Genomic DNA, 15,865 nt, shown 5'->3' with positions numbered 1-15,865 from the left:
TTTTTATTATCAGAAAGCCTAGATAATCTTGCGACTCTTTAGTCATCTCTGTATGCCTTAAAACTATTTCCTTGTGTAGACCCGTTATTTGAATGTTGTCCATATAAGTAATAAGCCTACTCTGCTCGTCAGTAGCCATGTTGCCACTGGATAAGGCACTTTCGTAAATGCCTAGGTACTGAGGAAAGGCCAAATTGGAGACTGTGAAACTTCCATAATTTCCCCATCCATCTGAACTGGAGATATTTCTGATTTGGTGTCCAAATGAGCATAGTCAAATACACATCCTTCAGATCTAACCTGGTAGCAAGTCTCTTTTCCTTAACACAGATCTTAACAGGTGACTCCTCTCTATCTTGAAGTGGTGATACACCACCCACTCGTTCAATGTCTTTGTCTTTCTTCTTGACCAGAAATACGTTGCTGATGAAACATAGACCAACATCTGTGACCTCCCGTATGGTCTCTTTTGCCAGTGAATCCTCTGCCTCTTCAATAACCAACTCACATCTGCCTCTGAGAATGTTATCTCCTGTGGTATACTTATCTGTACTGGGATATTTATAAACTCCAGTTTGTATCCTTTGACAATCTGTAGAACCTAGGGATCTTGGGTCACTAATCTCCAGTTCCCATAAAACTGGGCCAACCTGTCACCCACCTTCATTAGGGTATCTGAATGGTCTTTCAAAATTCTTACCTGCTTACATTCCTCTTTGTCTCCTATCTTCTCTGGAAGACCTGCCTTGAAACCTCTGTTTCTGGGGGTAAAATCCCTGATATGATCTGAACCCAATCTGGGTATACCTTGTGCCACATCCCTAGTAGGGTCCGAATCCAGTTTGTCCTCGGTCGAGGAACCAACCCCTCATTCTCCCAACCCTACCAAAAACTCTGTCTGCAAAAACATTTCTAATATCCTTCCGGTATTTCTGTATCATGCTGAAGACCCAAAATTATTTTGCCATGTGTTTAATAAAATCATCTCCAAAGAGGTGACTTAGAGAGAAAGGACCCCCCTCCTTATTCACCAGTTCAATCAATTTTGGATCAATTTTTCAGAGTATAGTATTCCTCCTCTTATTTGAAAGTGCAGTGTTAGCATTGCCCAATAGGGAAATGGCTCTTTGAGCCCACTAACATAATTCCCTAGCATCAAATGGAATCTTATTAAGATAGGCACCCTTGGCCATTTAAAAAATCTTAGTCGGGGGACCAATCATGTCCAATCATGTCCAAAAGATAATCCTGCCATGATTTTAAACCTCTTTCTAGGATCCTTCTTTGGGTCCTTTCCACTTTTATTAATGAAAGCCGCTACCTGGACATCCAAATCCGGGGTGATGGCACCCTTATAAGGAATGGAAAGGCACGGGAATTCAGATGTCAGTCGATACCTCACCTTTTTGGGTATATCTATTCTTAACCAGAAGGAGATATAATCAGTCACATGCTGCAATGGAGCCCATTCAGGTGATATAGAGTGATTGATTAATAGATGATCAAACATTTTGACCCCCAAAGGGTCAACTATGCCCTCCTTTGACCCTGTGGTCTTAGCCAGCTCCTCTGATGTTCCTTTCTTCCTGGCCTCGATGGCCTCGTTGTTGGAGTTAAACTCTGAAGAATATGACAGATCAATTTCTGGCTCTGAAGCCTTGTCACTATCAATTGTTATGAGAACATCTAGGACGTTGTTTTGACCATCCACAGTGCCAGATGCACTAAGCATGTCATCAACACCATCATTTGTAACATTTTCCCCTGCAACCTTTGATTTCTTGCTCTTACTATAATGGTCATCCCCTGAAGCTCTTTTTCTTTGGGTCTTACTTACCCAACCTGAGCATTCTGTTTGTTAGGCACTTCCTCCTTTAGAGCTAGATATTTTGAAACCTTTTGTTTCTTAGAACGTGCTTCAAATTTCTTGTTGATGGTGACAGTTACATACCCGATCAACCTTCCCAGTCTTGTATTCACCATAGCCTCAAATTTCTCCTCCAGCCTTCCCTCTAACTGTTCCTCAGATATCCTTGTTTCACAATATAAAGTATTTTAGTATAATAAGGCAGATAAAATATCCTATCTTTGCCTAAATATGCTAAATCCTTAAATTATCTTTCCTCAAAAACACTCTGTCCAAGGACCTCACAATTAGACTACAGCTGTCAAGATGTCTTTCAACCATCATACTGGTATATCAACATAGAAAATGGCTGCTCATCCTCCTGGACCTCTCCGCTGCCTTTGATACGGTATGCCACCGCACCCTACTAACACGTCTCCACGAAGCCGGAATACAAGACAAAGCCCTCAACTGGATCTCCTCGTTCCTCTCCGGCAGAACCCAGAGAGTCCGACTCCCACCCTTCCGCTCCGAAGCCACTAACCTCATCTGCGGCGTCCCCCAAGGCTCCTCGCTAAGCCCGACGCTGTTCAACGTCTACATAGCACCCCTCGCACAACTGGCCCGGCAGCACAACCTCAGCATTCTCTCCCACGCCGACGACACCCAGCTCATCCTCTCCCTCACCAATGACCCACACACCGCCAAAGCCAACCTCCATGAGGGATTGAAATCCATCGCCGAGTGGATGAGAAACAGCCGCCTGAAATTAAACTCCGACAAGACAGAGGTCCTCATCCTTGGACGCACCCCCTCGGCCTGGGACGACTCCTGGTGGCCCACCGAGCAAGAACCCCCACCCCACACCAGCCACCCACGCACGCATCATCGGCTTCATCCTCGACTCCACTCTCACCATGTCCAAACAGGTCAACGCTTCAACACCCTCTGCATGCTCCGTAGAATCTACAAGTGGATCCCGATGGAAACCAGAAAAACGGTGACCCAGGCCCTCGTCAGTAGCAGACTTGACTACGGCAACGCACTATACACAGGCATCCCAGCAATTGTTTAAATGGGATGTTCATAACCACTCTGGAGAGCAAAGACTACTGCCCCCATGTTAAAAAAAGAGGAGAAAGCTCTTTCAAATGGGATTCAAACGCCTCCTAGTGTGAGACAATGAAGATGTGTGGCTGCTCTGGAGAGCGGCTCTTCAAAGTAAAATTACTAACACATCTTCCCAACTAAGCCTGCAGTTAAAGTAAGTACAATTTAGCAGTAATAAAATATGATAATATGTGTAACTGAAAGATAAAATTATGGCAATCAGTCTCAGAGGGGAGCACCACTATATATGCTTAGTTAGAAACAATCACCATTCATACACATCAATCTAGACAATCCTTAAGAAAATATTCAACAGAATTAGTGAAGACTACTTTTCTTATGAGAAGCTCAACAAATGAAGGAAGATAGCTGCACTTTGCTGGACTTAATATTCTATTGGAATGTTTTAAAGTTCAAAGATCTCTATTGTTGGTGCTGTGAGTGGGCAATAAAAGGAGATGTGCATACTCTTACCCTCTGTGTACTAACAAGAAATCAAAACACAGCACAAAAAATTCCACTTTAAGGTTAAAAAGACATTACAGTTAGGTGAAATAGTCAGTTAAAACATACTGTTTTAAATAAACAAACCACTGAAATGTATGAGTTATAGTTATCTCAAGTAACATTAATTAATGCCCTAAAGTAATTATCAATCACACCCCAGCAGCAACCTTGTCATCAATGATATTATTTGAGTTGTCATAAGTAATTTTATCCTTCATGTCATAGAACATATCATCAGTGTTGTATTATGTGAGGTCATAAGAAGTGCAAGTCAAGGGAATGCATGATAGTTACTTTAGGGTGCAAGTTATGTTTGCTTCAGCCATGTGTGGCATGGGGCTGACCACAAAGTCTGGCTTGCGGCCAGGCCCTGCACCCAATCCCTGAGTACAGCAAAGTTTTGGTCTCAGGGCCAGGCTTTCAAACCCCCGCAGGCCAAGCCCTGAGTCTATCCCCATGCACAGTGCAGAATTGAGCGCAACTTCTGGTGTCCAAACCCCCATGGGTGCGCATGGCTGACTTTGTGATTTTAGAATATAAAGGGTGTAATTTAAAGTAAGGCAGACCTGCTAATTTCGTCAAGGGGTGAGAACAACAAAATAGAAATAGTTAGCTTATAGTGTTTAAAAATGGGTCAGACTATCAACATATAGAAAACAGGTCTATTGTCGTTGGCACAAAATCACCAATAATTATAATCAAATTAATATTTCATTAGTTCACAAAGTATAATATTTAATACAAGTGAGTTTCATAAAATACTTTAATAAAGATTTATTGTGAAAAAGGCAACATATTTTTGAGTATTTGTTTTAACATTACCCAGCCCACAAAATGCACCTATAAAAACAACCACAACGTGACCTCGTACTCCAGCTGAAGAAAACAGAGCTTCAGCTTGGAGTGGTGCTACTTTTTTCTTTAAATTGCTATGGGGCTATAGCACTAACTGCAGCCACTGAGCACATTTAAAAAATGCTTGGTGATGCCCCTATCCCTTCTAGGGACATCCCCAAGCCCATAATAAAAAAGTGTAAAGCTCCCTCTCAGGGCATTATGGGGTGCTCCGTCAAGGAGTATTGCCTAATAAATTAGCTACTCCTGCTACTCATTTATTATGCATTTGTTTAAAAATAGTTTGTGGGTCTGCTTGTGCCTACACAGGACACTTATGTTTTACATTTTGGTCGGGGGCTGGTGGGAGGTGCTCCAGAGCCCCCATCACCCCAGATGGCTCCCCTTGTAGGAGCTGCCCCTTTTTTTTTAAATGTGGGGAGGTTCTCTGGTACCCACCTGGGGCATTGATGATTCTGGCAATGTGGGGGACGTGGAAGGCACACTAGGGCCCCTACATCTCAACTAGTCCCCTTAAAAATGATGATAGCTCCAGGGGATGTGGTCCCAGGGACCTGAAGAGCCTTGTGGAAGTGTGCTGCTTGCTCCGTCCTCTTTTATGTTCATGCGTCTTTGAGGGATGGTGTCTCAGGGACCTGAATAGGCTAGAAGAGGGGGTGTATGTCCCCTCCTCTTGAAAATCACTTGCACTATTTCCTCTGGGCCCCGGCACACCCCATACCACATTTTTCTAAATGTGTGGGTCCTTAGAAAAAATGTTTCTGTGGATTTGCAGATCCACTGCAAAATAGCTGTAACATTTTTAAATATTTTCGTCAGTAGGAGCTCCCTCTGGACCACACCAGCAGGACTAAGGGAGCAGAATAACCTTACCCTGCCCCTTATATCTTTTAATCCTATTTTCTAAGAATCAGGGCAGAGTTTAAAGTCCTAAGAGGGCTACCGCCAATTCATTGTTGATGTGGTTTCAGCCAATCAGATCTCCTCTCAAGATATGATGGCTTCACAGTCCCTTCGTCACCTGAAATATAGAACATATTTGAGCCTTAATTGCTCAAAATCTACTGAATCGATTTACACCAAATCAGAAAATTGTGTTTTCTGGACCAAGCTCTGACCTTCTGCCCATCCAGGTGTAACTCAGTTTAGCCATTTGGGCTGTAGCTGTGTCTAAATTTCCCATAGATAAATGAATGGGGAAAATGCAATTGGGGAATCCCTTTTTTTCAGATCCTGCTTGATGGATCACCCTGTAAAATCCCAGGAAGGAACTGAGGTGAATGAGACTTGTTTTGGAAAGTTTGGTTAAGATTGGTGAAAAAATGCCAAAGGACACAAAAAATGCTTTTTTCTATGGAAACATGATTCTAAGTATAACTACCCCTGTCTATCTATCTATCTATCTATCTATCTATCTATCTATCTATCTATCTATCTATCTATCTATCTATCTATCTATCTATCTATCTATCTATCTATCTATCTATCTATCTATCTATCTATCTATCTATCTATCTATCTATCTATCTATCTATCCATCTATCTATCTATCTATCTATCTATCTATCTATCTATCTATCTATCTATCTATCTATCTATCTGTCTGTCTGTCTGTCTGTCTGTCTATCTACATACACTAACACACACGCACATACACACATATACAACTTTACTATGCAGGACTTAACAATCCAATTGGCTGGTTGCAACATAAAGAAACATGTATGGCCACCATTCCAGGTCCCTGACAACCCGGCAAGCTTGAGGGGAACCCCCAAATTGACCCCCCCAGGGGCCAAAAACAAATCTACTGCTTGTACTGCAGTACTCTCATTTGACCCAGAGCTGTTCCCATGTTATATTGGGGATTTCTGCAAGAACAGTTGTAACGTGAGACCACGTAAGCTACAGAAACAGACACGCTCATGGTCTTGTGGTTCTTAGGGTGATGTGTAACTGGCAGTAGCTCTGAAGTATTGCAGTGGCACAAAATAACCTCAGGAGATTGGGCACAGAGCCTGGCTGCATCTCTGGGCCTGCAGCCAAACCTGTCACACACAGCTAGAAGTTAGCAGCCTTTGGGGGTTTGGTGCATGGCCATGCTTCAGGCCCTGAGACCCGCTCTCAGCCATTCTCAGCAAGGGGCTGGCCATGTCTGGTGGCTGGAGGTAAGACCATGCAGAAGGCCAGGCATTCAATTCCTCCCACTGTGCAAGGTCTTTGGCTGTGCGAAGCTGGGGGTTTGTCATCAATGGAGTCTGAGCCATAGCCCGGTCTCTGCCCAACCCCATGCTGCAGACACTCATTGGTAGTTTGACCAAAGGCCCTATGCAGAGGGGAGTTTGTCACCAGCAGAGGGGTAGGCACAGAGTCTGGCCACATGTAAGGCACTGTGCACATCCCCACATTACACAAAGCTGCAAGGAATTGTGAGCAGTGCTTCTCCGCAGGACAGGCCTTGTGGCAACTTTGCAGTGTGCATGGCCAAAGGCTGTAAGCAAAGGTGGTTGGCTGCTCATGGGGAATAGGTGCAAGGTCTAGCTGAAGGACAGGCCCTGTGCTCAGCTTCACACTGCACATGGTGGACAGACATGACAAGCAACATAAACATTTTTAATATTTTTAACCAGGAAAAGATGTGTTTGAACTTTTTTTTTTACTTTCCATTTTTTGGCTTGAACTAAAAAGGAAGAAAAGCAAGCATCGAAACTTGGATTAAAAAAATAAACAAAACTACCTGGGAGGGCAAAATATAAAAAGTGAATGCAGCATTTCATTGACAACTCAGAAGACAATACTAAAAAAAAGGCAGCACCCTTTAGAAAAAAAACTCAAATAATTTTGCTCATCACCATTACTGGATTGGTTGTTTACCGATATAGGGCTTCATTACGAGTTTGGCTGTCGGATAGCCAGACTGACATGTTGGCAGTATTTCAGACCGTCCTATTACAAGTCATACAGGCAGGACAACTTTAAGCACCAACAGCATGGTGAACAACCACTAATCTTATGCAAGCACACAGTCACTGTGATGGTCCCCCATGGAAGTCAGTCAATGGCAGTCGAAACATGGTTTGCGGTCAGCACAGTAATACACAACTGCACAGTGGATGAATGTGAAAGCAACACAGCTGACACACATTGCCACAGTGTAGACACCTGCAAAGGACACTATAAAACAAACCCCTTCACAGACCACAATCCTTTGCATTTACACATCAAGACACTGAAGCCAGAACACTTTTTGACTAGAGAGTCCATATATTAGGCAATCCTTCTTTTTTCACCATCCCATTGAACACCCATGAAACTCTTTTGTCCATTTACCCCTTTGTACTTTCCTGTTTTGTAAGTCACTGTCACCTGTTTTTTTCCCACTATGTCACATTCCAAAAATCTCAATTTTTCACAAGATGAGTTAAGGGGCATGGTGGATGAAAGAAGAGTAGAGCCACAATTGTTTGGGACACAGTTCTAGCATACTCTTCTCAGTAGGAAAATGGAGTGTGGGACAGGATTGTTGACAGAGTGAATGCTGTAGGCATCATCCTACGCACAAAGGAAAACATCAGGAAGAGGTGGAATGACATCAGGGGGAAGGGCCGTTCCCTGGGCTTCAGATTAGTGGTGGCCCTCCCAGTTACCCATTACATCTCTTTCCCTGGGAGGAAAAGGTCTTGGACATACTGCATCCTGGTGACCAGGCTGGAATACTGGGGAGGGTGTGGAGTCTAGTAAGTCACAAAACAAAACATTTCATAAAAATGCCATGTCATGCATGCTCATAGCTCACCTTTTGCCTCATTTATTGTTACTCCACTCACCAGCCCAGTGTTCACCTGTACAAAGACCTCTATTTGGCAACTCACAATTGAAGCGTACTCACCTGGGGAGATAATATTTGTCATGTGTGTGTAGTACATGGACTGACATGACTCCAACTCCCATCAGGCACTGTTTCTATAACTCCAAACACCAGATCAGTGTACACTTGTCTAAAGACTGCCGTTTGCTATATATCAATTTAAGGGTACACACCTGGGGAGATAACATTTGTCAAGTGTTAGTAGTACAGGGACTGACATGACTCTAACTGAAAGCAGGCACTATTCCTGTAACCACAAAAATCCAGCACAGTGGTCACATGCTACAATATATCTGTTAGTGAACTCTTAATTTCAGTCTACTCACCTGGGGGTCAAGTGTGTGTACTAGAGAGAGCGGTCTGACTGAAACTCACAGGAGGCCCTGTTTTAGTAACTCCAAACACCACCACAGTGGTCACATGCCCCAATGCATCTGTTTCACAATTATCAATTGCAGTGAACTCACCTGGGGGATGACATTTGTATAGTATGTGTAGCAGAGAAAGTTAAATGACTGCACCTCCCAGGAGGCACTGTATATAAAACCCCAACTACCAGCATATAGGTAGTGTGAATGTGAGGGGTGGTGTGGGGCAGCAGGGTGAGGCCATTGGGGCTGATGTTGGCCAGGACACCATCAGATACACCTTGGGGGTCTATCAAGCGTCCCAAGGCGTGATGGACAGGTCTTGACTGAACGCCAGGAAATCAAGCAGCTGCAGAGAGACATGCATAGTGACAAAGAACAGATGGAGGCCCACAATAAGATTTTGGCCTTCCTAACAGGGGTGCTGAGGGACATTAACACAGCCTTGAGCAGGGATTTTCAAAACCAATCTTCTCTTTCCATTGGCTCATCAACAGCAGGCCCATCAACATTGGTGTCAGCCACTGAAAGGGAGCCCCTGCTAGAAGAACAACCAGACTCAGACACCTCTGCCTCTGTAGCAGCAGACCCCCCTCCCCACAAGTAGGGACGTCCAGCAAAGAATCCAGCAGGTGCAGATGGCAAGACTTCCATCACTGCCAAAAAGTGACCTCTTCCTAAAGGACCTCCTTTGGTGGCCACACATTCACCCTGTTGACTGATCCTCAACCACCTATCAGTACCAATGGGAGGAGTGCTTTGGACTCCCAATGGTGTGACATCTACTCCATTTATTTCATTCACCATGACTGACCCATTCACTTAAATTATTTATTCCTTTTTGTTCAATTTTATTTTTCTGCATTAGCATTGTAAAAAATTTACCCATCACAAACTCATTGTCTGCTTGCTTATTTTCCACATTTTACTATGTAGAGATGTGAGACCATGTAACCCATGTGATGAAGACACAAGCTACTTGTGCAAGGATGGATATGCTATAGGTACACAGGCTCATATTTATACTTTTTTAGCACCGCATTTGCCCTGCTTTTTAATGTAAAAGCGGAGCAAAGTTACAAAATACAATTGTATTTTCTAAGTTTGCACTGCTTTTGCATCAAAAAATGATGCAAATGCGGCTCAAAAAAATATAAATATGGGCCGCAGTGTGATGCTCTGGATTACAACCATTACATACAAACATTTTACTACAAGTGTCTGGTCACACCAAGCATTTTATTCCAGTGTACAGCTCATAGGCTGTCTATCTGTCTCAACTTTTAGAAACAAATATGTGTGACACATACTGAGTCAAAGTACATATTCCTAGGTACATCCCCCAGACCACGGGAACAAGAGATGTGTCAAACATTGTCCTGTAAAATAGGCAAACATTCAAGTGGATGATATCACCAGCTTGAGCCATATCACATACCACACCAAAGTAATCCAACATCACATAATCCAAGATGCAGACAGATGGCAGTATAACAGTCCCTGATAACAGGTCCATCATAATCCAGTTGCCATGCATCTGGTGGTATGACGCAAACATGCCAGTGTTGTGGACAAGCACTGTGGCCTGCAATGATGAAACACACCTAGAGTTGCATACCAGTTATACAAAAAGTTTTTATCCAATGTGAAGGTAAAATGACTTGGTCACAATCTATGACTACATATTTCATGCCACATGATGACACACAGGATGCAATCGACCCACCACAGCACACAAAACAAGTCCCATGGGCACTACTGACCTTCCACCCAAACACTGTGCAAGCTGTATCATATACACAAAATCAGTGACCTGCATTACCAGAAAAAAAAATCCACTTTGTATCTCAGAACAGCATCAGATACCTGCCAATGTCACAACTCTGAAATGCCCACATGAGGATGTCATCGGGAAGGTACCTGTACAAAGTCAAATCAAGGAGCATAGGCTTGAAAATATACCTATTACAAAGGTTACATAGCAAACAACTGCAAATGAAATTACATTTCAAGGAAAATGGCACAAACGAAGCAACATAATCAATGTGGGGACGTGTCAAAAGCTATCTCATCAAGAAGCCCTTGGCTAAATATAGCAGAGTATCAGCTCCTTAGCTGTTTCTAAAACAATAAACTCCACAAATTCTCACAACTACAGTTCATTGTACATTCACAGTCATTATATCTCATAACATACTTACACTCATCCTCACTTGACATGTCAAGAGTCTCACCTGGTGGCACTGCAGTTTCCCGCTCCTCTGGGATGTACAGGATATTCCTCCGCAGGGTGGTGTTGTGGAGCATATCTCATTCCACAGTGGTCTAACACACTTTTCAGGTAGAGGAGAGTTCCACCAGTCCTGTCCAGACACCTAAATCTGGCCTTCAGGAGCCCAAAAGCTCTGTCCACTAACCGCTGTGTTGTTCCATGGGCTTATTGAAGCAGACTTCCTCTGACCCAGTTGAATTTCTTAGTGGTGTCAACAACCAAGGACTGTTGGGATATGCAAAGTCTCCTGTGAAGGAATTGGACATATGTGCAACAATGAGTCACTCACTTCATGATTATACCACCTGACATTGCACACACAGAATCAGGACAGATATTACTTATCAACCAGCCAGGACCTCTCTGAGTACAGTTGTGACATCAGCTGGGGTATGGTCCTGTTCTGCATTATGAAGGAATCATGGGCTGAACCCGGATAACGGGCACAGACATGTGAAATGTATAGATCCGTGAAACAGACAACTTGCAGTTCTATCTGTTACAATAAACTTGTTCATTGACCTGCAGTGGTACCAAGCCAACATGTGTGCCATCAGTGGCCCACACAACATGTGGGAGATGGCCACAACCATAAAAGTTTGCCTTCAGATTGGCTAAATCCTCATGTCGGGGAAACGAGATATAGCTGTCAATGTGTTTCAGCATTGCTGAGAGGACAACCTTTAACACTAGACTGAACATAGGTTTAGGACATACCAGCAGATAGGGCCATTGTATGATGGAAGGATCCTCTGTCTAGGGAGTGCAATACTGACATGATTGTACAATGGGTGGTATGCTGGTTGGATAACTAACAGCTGGCATCAGGTCTGGCTCCAACTGATGACATAAGTCCACTATAGCTTGCATATCCAGGTGGTAGTACATGATAATGTGCCATTGCTTCATGATCTGAAGGTCTGGCAGTGAATGGTAGACAGGAGGTTGTTGCATCCTCCCTCTCCCTGGGGACCTATGTGTGACAAGACATGATTTGTAACATTAGTCACTGTGTCCACAGCAACATATATGATGCATGCCAATGATATCATATGACAAAGCATTTCTGTTTGCATAGACATGGCACCCAGTGCACATCACAGCTGACAACTACATAAATCTCATATGTGACCCCCCTGGTTTTTAAAATATGTGTCGACAAAATGGATTTGGATGAAACTCATAGATCTGCAACGTAATTGCCCCTCAAAATGTGACTGTATATTCTGACCGCCAAACTAACCATCGGTGGTGAACTATGCCCTTCTGTTAAATGCCATCTGTGCCTTGCAACATGATAGAATGGTGATTGAGTAGAAGGACTTACATGTCAAGACAAGATAAGGATGCTTGTGAGGTAAAAAACATGTTTTGTAGGTGTGACACAGTTTAAAAAGCCCAATACAGCATTTCAGGCTGCCAAAATGGCAGGTGCTTGACCTACTCCACTCGACATTAGGAACCACCTACGACTGACTGCAGAAGTTGTCCTGGTGATAGGTGGTTGCAACATCGGCAGACACAGCCATAGGCTATCGCTATTGCCAGTGGCGGTCACAGACCAGTGGTTGTGTCAGCAAGCGTAATGACCACATGTGGGGTGGACGTGACCGCCATGTTCTGCAGATTCACTCACTTGACTCATGACACTGCTGCAAGCAACACCTCCAAAACCTGAGCTGCTGTGTGCCGCCTCTGGGAGCAATCATGCAGCCCCTGTCTTCTATTCAGAGGAGCTAGAAAGGCTTATTACGCAGGTCCTACCCCTGTATGAACAGCTCTATGGCTCACAAGAGGACCGGGTAAGTAGTTCCTTATGTACACAATTTTATCTATATTTCACATCCTTTTCCTCCTCACAGGCTACAATGCGCCCCTGTGTGGCAGTTAGATTTCTTGTGGGTCTGTTGTTGCAGTCTGAGTGGCATCAATGGGACGTACAATGTGCATGCATTTGTTGCCAGTACAATATGTTAAATCCAGTCACATTGTGTTTTATTAGACTTTTACCTTATTCCTTCTTGGGTTAGATACACAGAACTATGTAAGGATACATCACTGCCATCCAAAGACATCTTTCTCCATGATTGTTGTGAATATTGGGCAATATGTAAATGCATGACAGCATGAGTTGTGTATGCATTTTGTATGAAATATTTGAGAATCATGTGAGCAATGTGTATAGTGCCACAGATCTTTCAAACCACATCTGGCCTTGTAAAACAGTTGTGTGGAAGGCATATCATAACTCACTCTGCCCTTCAGGTTGCCCCACATACCACATGCCAGATTGCTGATGCCCACACAATGTACTGCCATGCATGGATTAATGGGCATGGAGTGTCATGTAGGTTCTGTCTGCTCAGCCTGCAGAGACCAGGGCCCGTCCGATGTATCTACCAGTATGGGACCTAGTCCAGGCTCTGGGAGAGTCACTATGGCTATGCAACTGTGGGACTGTGCTCACTCCCTCTCCCCAAGCTGATCCTGGCATACGGCCACTATGATACTCTAGTGGCAAAAACTGCCCTGAATGGCTCAGTCCTTTGACTAGATTAGGATTGGGTATAGAGATAAATCATTACCGTAGTCAAAATGTGCATTTTGCTTTATTGTTAACATATGTCTGTGACTCATGACAGGTCCCTTACTCCCACAGGTCTGTTGTCACCTTCACATAGATCATATTTGTTCTGTACAGGCTTATTGCACAAATGACAGTCCCACAGTGCAGGTAGTGTGTTGATTCCTGGGAGGCCATGATATGTGAGTCACTACTTTAGTCACATAGCAGAAATTGTACAATGCATGCCTTTGTATGTTAGATGTCCATCTCTTTAGGATACACACATATGTCCAAAAGAGTGTTCTGTCGGGCAGGTACAAACCACAAAACCCACCACCTGAAGTGGCCTGAGTCTGCAGTTGTTAGGCCAAATGCCAAGACATGCACAAGGAAGACACGTTCTGTACCCACCATGCCAGCCCCTTCATTGTCACTCAAGTGTAATGGTGAAGACTGTAGTATGGCAGTTGCCTGTAGTGACAGTATGCAGTGATTCAATCTCACAGAGTGTGGATGTGTTGGTCAATTCAGGCCTAAGGAGTTTACCCTTCAGAAGCCACAAGGTGAGAGTCCCGGGTGTCCACAGCTGGTGGAGCGCCCACTGTCAGAAGAAGTGGGAGGACCTGAGACTCTGGGCCCAGAAGATCACTGAGGTCCAGATGGGGATGCCCTCCTGATGTGGACTGGGGTGCATGTCAGACCATGCACCCCCTAATGGCCTGCATTCTTGCTGTGGCCTACCCTGACATTGATGGGTGTTTGAGGACAGCACAGCAGCCATAAGGGAGTGAGTACAGGACATATTCCTGTCTGTCACATTGCCAAGTGAATGTGTTAGGCTCTGACAGCTCCCTCTGATGATTACGGATGAGCAATGTGCAACACAGTAGATGACTGATTGTTTGTGTAGACATGTCATGTGATGCATACTGATGTGCTTTTCCTTGGACCCAGGGACCCAGGACTCAACCTTGTGCAATCCACAACCAATTTTCTCTGCAGGGACAACATATCGCTTTGTACATTGATCAATCAAGTATTGTTTATTGTAGTGGGTGTGAATTCTATACAACAGACCACTAGTCATCAGTGTTACATGTCAAAGGAAAGGTAGTGATCGATCACTGTCCTCAGCCATGTGTCTGGTTCAATGAGTATATTGGCATCTGACACCTAGAGGCTACTTGACTTTAGCGTATGACTGGTACCTCACTACTGTCCGTAATGTAGAGATGGCCATCGTACATGTGACAGTGCATATATTTTTTTGGGGCACAGTTATAGATCAATACTTTCCCCAGGTAATTTCTATTGAAAAGATTTATGTGCCATTACTGTTTTCAAAAGTCCTTGTGCCTACATGTCAGCAAGTGTCCCTTTCTATTTCGAAAAACATTTGTCAGCTGCTGTTGTATGCATGGTCTACCTGTGTTGATGGGTAATCTCTGTATTCTTTCACATATGTGTCCATGCCAATCTGTTTGTGGAATAGGACCTTTACAATGGGGGGACATTTCATGTGGTGCCACAGACAGGAGTGTGTCACCATTGATTATTGGCCGATGCATACCCTTTCCCGTCATAGCATGTCATTTGGCATGTACAACTGCAGTAGCAATGAGGAACATGATGGTTAGATCTAGAATTTTTATCCACAATGTGCATTTCCATGCCATTGATGTAGAGTCATGTAGCAAAGTGCTTTGCACATGTGAAATGGGGAAGGTTTGTTACCTGACTGTGAATGCCATCCAGGCGTTGTCTACCCAACTGCAGCAGGCAAATGCATTCCATTCCTACTGCAATGTCTGGTCTACAGAGATCTTTTCAGTCTCTGACATCCTCACTGACACAGCCAGTCACCCCTAACTTCCCCCCCACCTCCCTCTTCCCAATCTAAAACCCCATTCCCCTACCTAGCATGCAGACAGATCTGCACACATCCACCTCAACACACAAATGCAACACATAAAAACAAAAACACCCAAAGACACACCAGCATGTAAGGGCTCAACAGAATACCCACACACACATCAGCCACCACTTCCCCAGACATTTCTACCACCCCTACCTTCCCACTCACATCAAGCATACCCACAGGCACCACCACAGAAGGCAGTGACCCCCCCCCCCAAAACCAGCATTCTCACAGGCACCACCCCAACAGACACACAGACATCTACTACATCAACCATACCTGCAGGTACCACCCCAATAGACACACACACATCCACTACTATGAGCCCACCCACAAACACCACCCAACAGATACACGCCCATCCACCACCCCATCACCTAGATCCCCAAACTCCCAGCCCCCAAGACATGCAAATGCCCACACTCACATTTGCAATCAACAACACTCAAACATAAGCATACCTCACACATGCACACACCCAAGATATTCACATTGACACAGCAGACAACCACTCCCTCGACCTCCAAATCCCCACCTCCTTCTGATGATCATCCC

The sequence above is a fragment of the Pleurodeles waltl genome, chromosome 2_2 (genome assembly GCF_031143425.1).
Source record: "Pleurodeles waltl isolate 20211129_DDA chromosome 2_2, aPleWal1.hap1.20221129, whole genome shotgun sequence".
NCBI classification, from domain to species: domain Eukaryota; kingdom Metazoa; phylum Chordata; class Amphibia; order Caudata; family Salamandridae; genus Pleurodeles; species Pleurodeles waltl.
This window is presented reverse-complemented; position numbering follows the sequence as displayed.